The sequence below is a fragment of the Meleagris gallopavo genome, chromosome 1, assembly GCF_000146605.3.
Source record: "Meleagris gallopavo isolate NT-WF06-2002-E0010 breed Aviagen turkey brand Nicholas breeding stock chromosome 1, Turkey_5.1, whole genome shotgun sequence".
Taxonomy (NCBI): Eukaryota; Metazoa; Chordata; class Aves; order Galliformes; family Phasianidae; genus Meleagris; species Meleagris gallopavo.
The window spans coordinates 29933988-29944206 of record NC_015011.2 but is presented as its reverse complement, the minus strand read 5'-3'; the positions used below and the strand labels follow the sequence as shown (position 1 = coordinate 29944206).

At 34.9% G+C, this 10219-nt stretch overlaps 1 protein-coding gene across 1 annotated transcript in view; it reads left to right on the top strand.

The window, feature by feature from the left end:
- NELL2 (neural EGFL like 2) overlaps positions 1–10219 on the top strand; it is a 123949-nt gene that overhangs the window by 30497 nt on the left and 83233 nt on the right. The window lies entirely within an intron of this gene.

Below are 10219 nucleotides of genomic sequence, written 5' to 3'. Positions count from 1 at the left end.
GCCAGTCAAAGCCTTTCTTTTATGGAGTAGATGACTAGTATTTTTTCCTGCTACTTGTTGAAATAATTTCTGAAACTTTTTGTTTGTGAACAAAAATTCTGATACTCCTCTGCTAGCCCTCAGTAAAAAGTTGAGTAAACTTTTTTTTCAAGCACATTATTGATTGGTTTCCTGGATTTCATTAATTCTTAACTAGTGACATTCATTTTAAATCCCTCAAAATTATTCTATATCTTGATTTCTTTTTTTTATTTTTTCCCCAGCAGATGAATTTGAAGATATTATTGTTTGCTGCTTTGCATTGTCATAAGGAATCATAGTGGAAAACAGCACTTTTATCTTGCTCATTTCTGGTGTCCAGTATGTGTTTATTTGCAGTTGTGTTTGAAAGGTATTACAGTGATATCCTTGTTTGATGTAATAAACTAGGGGCAGAAAACACTTGGGTTGAATTATCAAATTAAGTTTTTCCTATCCCAAAAGTAAGCAAGACAATGTTCAGAACTCATCTGGAAAATAGGCACATAGCTTTGGTATGTGATTGCTTCAAATACTTTGCAGATAGGAAAGAGAAACTGGTTTCCCCATGAATCACTACTCCTTTAACAAGGAGCTATAAATTGACATACTGTTTCCTTACGCCCTCTCGTTAGATTCTATTCATGTTCACCAAAGATCAGCATTCTCTCTGGGCCAATTTTAAAGTCTTGTGAATAGGGTGTTTGTTTTGTAGATGTTTTCATCGTGCTGTATCTAGAAGCCTAGTAGGTCCTCAAGGCACCTAAATGGGAAATCAATTCTGAGTATAGCATAGAAAAGGAAACAATCTTGCAAATGGATGTTCTCAGAGATGCTGCTTAGTAGGAGCAGAACATGACTTTGAAATGCTTCGATCTTATCCATGAACTTCCATGGTTTTGTATGTATAGAGTTGGTAGTATGGTATCAACACATAAGCACCGAATCATTTTTGTAATATTATTGCAGAGTTACTCTAATGAAATGTGGGAATAAATAAATGCATTTTAAAAATATATAGATATTTAAAGTGGACATAGAAAGAAATAAAGAATCACACCCTCATGTGATTTTCATGTATCTGTTAAATGACTTTGCCAATTCACTCATTTCACACACTTGTATCTTTGTCCCCATTTCCACTGTGACATCTTGGGCTCCCAGAAAACTCAGGGGAAGTGACAGGTTGATTCTTACAGTGGGAACAAACAAAAATCCTCGCTTTATTTTCTGTTGTTCACTGAAAACTAGTCTGTACTACCTTGCAACACTAATCTGGCAGTAGCTTCATCTGGGAAGCTGTTTAACAGTATATTTACCAGTTGATGTTTAAAGCAAGTCCTAACCATTCTTCTTTTCTGTGGTCTACTGATGATAGGCAGCAAGAGCCCCATCCTTCATTCTTTCCAATAAAATTCCATGTTTTGAAGTCTAACCCCTTCTGAAGACAGATTTGTGAAATACTACACACAATATGTAGACAGATTTTGAGGTCTGTTAGATATAATCCTAAGGAAGTGAATGTATGATGAGCCATTAGTCTAGTTACTGGATACACAAAATACAATCCCTTGTTCTTCAGGATTTGAAAATTTAAATATAACACAAGAGAGAAAATACTAGATATAGAGACAAAGATGTGGGGAAAATAAGAGAAAATAAAATAAAATAAGCTCTAACTTGGAGCTGTTGGCACTGTGAACCATGTCTTGTTTTCATACCCTGCAGGAAATGCACATATCAAGTTGCTTGTATTTATTCAACATGAGGGCAAAATTTTCCTTTTCTCCTTTCTCTCAAAATACCTATTCCCATTGATTTAGCTGCTATAATGATTAGAAGTTAGGAGGAAGTGGAAGGAGAAACTATCTTGATTTTCTATTTAATTCAGTACTGTAATAATGTTATCTTATATCTTGAATAAAGCTTTGCCAGCATTATTGCTTCTCACATTTCTTATGAAATACTGAAGTATTCTTCGTATATTGAGTTGATGTGATGGCAGGCAATGAGAGGCGAATTCATTTTCTATATCTGGATGAAATTTTCTCTAACAAAACCAGATTATTCCATTGGAAAGATAGTACTTGTTTTTACCAGGGTACCACCCCAAATTTCTTATCTGTTGGCTTGGTCATCCTAATTCTACTGTTTTGAATTCTGATAAACATCTGTACTGCATCTCTGCAGCTAATGAAAACAGTGTATTTGCTGATTATATATTGAAAACAAATTCAAGGATTATTTAATATAAACTGGTATTTTTTCTCTTGGATTTTAAAAAACTTGAAAAAACTAAAAATACTGAGAACAAGTTTTGTAAAATTCATTGTGTGTTCTCTTAAAGTTATTCAACCCATCTCACTCATTTCTGAGAATCTTCATAATGCAATGAATTATTTCTAAAGATGAACCTATTCTGCACCAGTGAAATTGTAGAACTGTGGTTTTTTGCAGATTTGATGATAAATTGCTATTAAAAAATTAAATATTTTCTTAATATATATATATATTCTGACTCTTAGATTCTATAGAAAGGTAATGTGATATGGCTTACTATTTAAAATTTTTTTTTGTTAGAACTGTCAGCTCTGAGGCTTTCACTCATCGATGTATTTTTTAAACTAAAAAGGAATAACCCTATTATCAGCTTCTATGAACTCCAGTTTATTTTTTTCCAGTAATTAGGTCAGAGAATCAACAGGTGCACTCTGGAAAAAGTAGTAATGACGAAGCAGAATCTGAGGGCATCTGCTCTTACTGCTTTTGCATTTTTCAAGTATTGAACTGATTTTCGACATGAAATACACTACTGTTTGGGAATTCAAAGTGGATAACAGCAACTTCTAGCAACCTTCAGAGGCACAATATTAGGTGTGCATAGGTTTTTATGTATTTAAAATTGTCTTTTGAAAAAATCCAACTCTTTTGGTAGCAACTTTTTTTTTTTTTAGCTTAGTTTTTGATTAAATGCTATTTGATAATGAGTGTTGAGAGTGAGTATATAACAAATTTGGAAAGGCAATTTGCATAACTGACTTTAATCAAGATTTCAAAAAATGTGTTTACCTTGATGTCTGTTTTAAAAGCCTGTTGCTGAATTGATGCTAAGTAGAATTCTCTGGAGTGTTTGCGATTATGCCAACTAATCCTGTCATTTCAGTTCAAATGAGAGAGGAAGATGATAGGCTGAAGAAGAGGGATGGGAGGATGGGCAGATTCCTTATGCAGGAATGAAAATGAATGAAGGAGGAGGTAGAAGTGTGAAATCTTGCTCAATTTCTTCATGGATGTAGATGCACCGGTACAGGTGCTTTCAAAGACTTGAGATCTAGCAACAGCTATTGATATGGTGCACCATCTGTGCACTAATCCACTCCTGGGAACTTCTAAATGCATTGGCCTGGCCCATGTCATTGTGCAAATAAGGCATACGTGACTATTGTTGTAATACCCAACTCAGCAAAGGGCTTCCATTTCCAGAGGAAGTGAAAGTGATAGGATTTGGGAGGAAAGTAAATACAGTAAAACGGGCAATGGTAATAGAGCTAGATGATGTCAGGTCACAGGATGTTGCACCTTCACCAGGGAGGCATGTATGGCAAAGTCAGAGTAGAATTTCTAGCTGAAGTGCTTGTGGAAGTTGTCTGGGCAAAGGAGAGTCTAGATGGGAATGGGAATGTTTGTAGCATTTGTGACAGTCACTGAGATATGGGTTAAGTCTGTGGGTGCATAAATAATTTTGGGGCAAGCTTTTAATCCAAATCCCCAAAAATTTGGGACTAACTGTACACTTCCGGAGTAAAAGTTTTTTGTAGCATTTGTGACTTGAGTGTATGGAAATGTCACTTTCAAGTTCTTTTCATGGAATTACAGAGTGGTTGAGGTTGGAAATGGCCTTTAGAATTCATCTGGTCCAACCCCCAGTAGATTTACTATTTTTGGGTGAACTTTGTAGTTTTGCTGTTTGCGCAGGCTTTTTTTTCTTAGCACTGTCAAATGAAACAATCTGTAAAATCTCTGAGGACGCTGCCCTTTGGAGGAACTTGCTTTTTACTGTATATGCTCACTTCATTTGTGACCTCAAGGCTGCAGAAAATAACCATCTCTGCAGTAAAGCACAAAAATGTATCCAAAAAGTTATGTATAATTGGCATGCTTTACTTTTCCATATTAAATCAGGGCAAAAATATGAGTAGCATCCCAATGAAAAAAAATGCATAATTCCTTCTCCTCTGTTAGAATTACCAGAGAAACCAGGTAACGGTTACCCCACATAAGTGCTGTTGGAGGAATAGCTGCCCTCTTGCTCACTGGTGGTCTGGGCTTACAGCATGCAATGGAGAACACAGCCTGCTTATATAATAAATATAATATAATAATAAACTAATATAACAATAAATTTATCATCATTAATAATAAATAATATAAATAATTATTATAATATAGTTAAATGATAATTAATACTTAATGCTGCTGCTGATTCCTATTTACATCTGATAGCTTAAAGCAGTGATTAAGACATGTGCTGACCTTCTGCAGACCCTTATTGCTTGCAGAAATTCTCAGCACGGTTCTAATCAATTCACCAGACCTTATCTTGTATATGGATTCCTATAACTTGAGGCTTTCTGATGGGTCTATGTGTGAGTTTAAACGCGTCAAGAAATAGAAGGTGTTTTAGGGAGATGTCTGTTTTTTCTACACTGCATCATTTTTTTCTGTAAGTTCAATTCTTCAGAAAAGCCCTCTTGCAGTTAGTCTCTAGCAATACCAGCTGAAAGAAGGTGGAACTGAAACAGAAATTTCCCTGTGATTGGTACCAGAACTTAATAAAATATGTTTGAACCTCTACTAAAACATAACTGTGTCACTACTTTTTAAGGATATCTGTCAAAAAGAGTCCATCAAAAGATGTCTAATCCTACTTTAAAGAGGATTAAGCAGGTGTGCAATGTTTGCATTGGAATTCTCTTGATCTTGCAGATTGCTGTGCTATTTATAAAGCTTTAATGAAATCGTAATACAATAGTCATACAATATAATTAATAGGAACTTTAATTGCGTTTCGCTTTTTGACACTCTCTAACACTTTTGTCTTGGCATTGGATTTTATTTTTGACATTTCGTTGTGAAAGTCGTTTGAGTACCGGATGGCCAACAGAGTTAATTTGGCAAGTACATGGGCATTTTGATTGCATTAGTCATGCCCAAGTTTTTAAAATCCTATATTTAAAATCCAAAATATTCTAGCTGTGTTTAACAAATAGAATCTGGTCTACTGCTCTAAAGCCAAAGTTGTCTGCGTCTGTCAGCATAAATATTTTGGCTGCCATGTTTAACCGAGTTAAAGTTGCTGTGTGGGTAGCTATGTCATTTTTAAGAGAAGCCAACATCAAGCAGTATCCAGGTTTCTTGTGTATGGACACATCCTCAAAAATGGTCTAAGTGAAGTATGAGACTTCATTAAAACTCTTCTTTGAACCAGGATGGTTCAATCTGCTGTTTTTCTCTTTTCTGAAAATGTGGACAGAATGTCTTAATTACTATTTGTTAAAATGACAACATTGTGAGCAGTGTGTTGTGGAAAAAGGAAAGCATAACTTTGATTGGTAAATAAGAGGATATTTTGGCTGGTCTCTCAGAATCTATGATTGTAACACTTAAAGCTTAATCCCACAGCTTAAAATTGAAAACTGTTACTCATAGTACCCAAGGCATGTGTGATATTAATAGTAAGTAAAGCATCTTCCCGATTGCTGAAAAGTAATTTTTTAGAAATGTAGGATTTTTCTTTTCAAAATATTTCTCTTATTTCATATATATCATCTGATTAGTAACATCATAGTTATATGAGGGAAAACTGAAATTTTTTTAATTCTGCCATGGTTTATGACATTAAATCACTTAAGAGGAAAATCTTGAATCTTTGTTTTCACAATAGCATCTAAAACCAGGCATTGAAGTAGACACATCTCTGTGATTTGTCTGAAAATTTCTGAGCTCAGTTATATATATTTGTATATTTCTTATTTTTGATTTGTCTTTAAAATACTGTTATCTGAACTCAGTGCAGGCTTATTTGATGAATGTAAAAAAATCTGTTACATTAGCTGTCACCAGTTTCATCTGTAGTTTGAATACTTGGCTGCGTAGACTAGAACGTTTATATGTTAATAACACAATATTTCTCTATGGAAAAATCTATTCACCATTAAAAAGTGAGCAAGTTGTTTCTTGTTGGCTTCTTTCATGCCATTCCAGGAAAAATCCATGATGATTTACTCATACATCTCCCAGAATCTTTGACCTTTACTTAAATAAAGATACCTACACATTTGCTTTGGGCTGTCTGTGATGCCCATTGGTTTGATTGGTTGCATACTCTTCCCCAGACTCCCTGTTCTGCAGCCTACCATAAGTTTTACTTATCTGTCAGGTCTGTTTGCCTCAGCTGAGCTGGAATCAACGGGATTTTTGGTCATGTTTTGATGTGTTTTTTCAATGTTCAGATTGATTTTTGATCTTACAGGATACCTCAGATAGCCCTCATTCCGGTGCTCTGATGAATTCCACAGAAGACTTACTGCAAAGAACATATGAGATAGATGAATTATATAACTTTTTTCTAGCAATTAATGGAAATGTAGAAAAGAGGAGAGGTAGATGAAAGAATTGATTTTAGATTATCTGTCCCATGTGACTAAACAGCCTGTTAATGGAGGTGGCTTGCATCACAGATGCTCTTAAATGACTGAAAAAATATTGTAGGACAACCAATTTATGTTCTCAATGCAATAGAGATGTTCAGCATTTCTGACTAACAAAAAATAAGATACAGATAGGAATTGATTCCTTATCATTTGGAAATTTAAAGTCAGATTTATTTTTTCAGCTGAGCAAGCTGAGCATATAAATATATCTTTTCAATAGTCATTGACTGAAAAAAACCTCAGTATATTTTCCTTTTTGAAGTCTGAAATGACTTTGAATTGTTGAGGGGGATGACATAAGATGAGGCAAATCTCAAATCTTACTGACTGCAGCAACAGAGGAGTAACAGTGAGTGAGCAAATAAGAAATAATGTCTGAACCCCCCTGCAAAGATATTGAGATAGGGGTGAAAGCATGTCTCATAATGGCATGACAGTTGAGAGAGAAAAATTCATGGCATGACCATTATATTTGTGTTTCTAAGATAAAGCCACATAAAGGTTCCACACTATGTAAGCTTGCAAAGTAGGATTAATGAATCTTATACAATGCCTCAAGCTTGATCTCTGAACAGTGGAGATTTCAAGGAGGAAGTCAGAAAATTAAATTAATAAGATTTTTTTTTCCTAATATTCTTCCCCCATGATGTCCTAGCAACATGTATGAACAAAGCTGCAGAAAAATAGAATTACCAGAATTAAGTTGTGCTTTCATAACTACTGAAAAATTTCACAGAGCTCTCAGTGATATCTGCTACTCATTGGGCAATTGTGAATATAAGAAAATGTAGTGGATTGAGGAGTTTATCAATATTCCAAACTTTCTGCTTTCACTTGGTGATAAGTCTGAATCAGAAGTAGCTTAGATAGCAAAGGGAAGTGTACAGACATTCCTCAGAGGAAATCAGAAACAGTCAAGATATCAAAGGCAATACATACAAAAGTGAGAAGTCATATAAGAGACATACCGTGAACTCAGGGAATGGAAGACAAGTGTTAGGTGGGACATGGATTTTATGTAGATATTTTAAGGAGACATAAATGTAGAAGAAAAGTGTCATTTGGAGGCCAGTGGGAAGAAAAAAGTGTTGTGAAAGTGATGGTTTGACAAACTGTTGGTGATTCATTGAGTGAACACAACAGCCAGAATTCTTTTCACTGAATGTATATGAAGAAGGTGCCATGCTATCACAGTGTGTTAAATATTACTAGAAGTAGCTGTATTATTATTACTACACTTGCATAAATTAATCATGGGAATATAAACAGATCTTGCTAATAATATTTTTAGACACTGTACTAATGCTTATTGTATCATCATATGTATATAAATAAATCGAGAATAGTCAAATTTCCTACCATGTTTTGTAGGCTTCCTGTTTCAACTTCTTAGAAAACCGTGCTTTGAATAATATATATTTTGTTTTCAATAGTAGGAGTAAGTGGAAGCTTGATGGCAAGAGGAAATGGTTTATGTAATTCAGCTGTAGATGAAATCCTACATAGGCAATAACTATCACGTTCTGAAACAACTAATCATTGGGTAATTTCTTGACTGTGACTCAATCTGTCGGATGAAAGGAGTTAGGAAGATGAAACATGATATGTTTCCCCAGAGAGATACCAATCACAAACTAATCACAGTATTCTGGGAAGCATCTAGCCAGGCAGAAATTAAATCTTCTCTGGGCTTTCCAATTACACTGTTCTAGTCCAGATGTTCATGTTGTTGAAATATCTTTATTTCTGAAGGAAAATAAAGACATGAAGCATCACCATCATGAGATGTGTACTGGCTGTGTCAACTGCTGGTATGAGGCAGAAAAAACATGCTGTTCCACACTGCTTGAGATGTAGGTCTCGCTCTCCAAGGAGAAAAGTGGGGGATAAGAAGATTAGCAACTTTATTTTACTAGAAATCTTTCCACGCATGCTCTGTGCTTACCAAATTGGACAACCAGTTGCACTGGCAAACTTAGACCATTACTAAAATGGTGTTAAACACTGAGCCAGTGATGTGTTTTGCTAAGCATATGTTTGTGGTACTGCAGCACCATTAAGATAATTTCACACCCAAAAACTTCAAATGGTTGTTGGTAAAATGGTAAAAACTAGCAGATGTCTTCTGCTAGTTTTTCTACTTAGGTTATTGAGTTTCTCTGAAAAACCAAACCAGAGGTTTATCAATGTTGATAGGGTGACTGGATTCAGTGGACTGTGATTTGAGGTAGCATGGATACTAACTTATTTTTTATAAGATGCATAGGTTGTCATATTAATATACTAAAAATATTTTGGTTTCAGGAGAGAGTTTTCTTCCAACAGAATAGCTATGATCTTGATGTCTTTTGCCTTTCCTATGAGCAGGCATGGGCTGCCTGTTTGAAGCATAAGGATATGCTATCAGTCCATTCTCAGTGTCTGGTCCTCAGGCATTGCTGTACTTGTTTTTTTCTTGTCATTTGTAGCAGTTATTGGAAACCCAAAATGTGTATGACAGGGGAAAGGGCTGAATATATGAGTATTTTGGTTTAGTGTCATGGCCAGTAATATATAGGAAATGACATATATGACTGAATGATTTTCTTCTCCTGTCTGGATTCAAGATCTGTTAGTCCCCTGTAAAGATTTATGTGGATTTTTTTCCACATACTTTTTTCTAGAGGAGCTTGAGTAGAGCACTGTAGTATACTGAACTTTCTCAACACTTTGTGATCCCTCTTTGTGGATGCTATGCAAACTTTCTCCTTCTGTTAGCCCTAGGACTCCTCCCTTTACTAAGGACCTTCACTGAATCTGACAGCAAACTGCCTTTCATGAAATTTGGGATGTTGGAGGTTATAGTGATATTACTCCTTGAAAGGGCTGTGTATACTTATTTCACACAAGATACTTCATATTTTATAAGATATTTTAACTTATATTTGGAAATTTGGGAAAATTGTGCAACGTTTTTGTGACTATGCTTATCACTTCTTTTTAAATATTGGTTTCAAGGCATGACTTGTCATATACTCACAGTGTAATAAGTTTACAGAATCAAGGAGCTGCAAGTAAGAAAAAAATAATAAAATACAAAGGGAAAGCTGTAAGGGTACTTAACGTAGGCCAGGCAATGGATACTCTTGCACAATCAGTGATTTTAAAATTGTCTTCAAATTGTTATCTTGTTAAACAGAATAGGTAAATCTATCTATGAATGAATTGCAGGAAAATTGATTTACATCTCCAAGTCAATGATTAGTGAGTTATATTCAAACATGTAATATAGAACTTTAAAGCAGTAACCCACTCCTGTTATTTCATGATTATATTGCCTTGATCACTCTTGACTGTCCTCAGCTGCAGAGGCAAACACTGAGTTTTCTTCATCTAGTATTTACATTATTTAGCTTCTATACTTTGCATAATGTAATTGCAGTAATAGACAATTCTAAAAAAAACAAAGAGGTGGTTTGCTTTGCAGATATTTTATGTAGCCTTTAAAT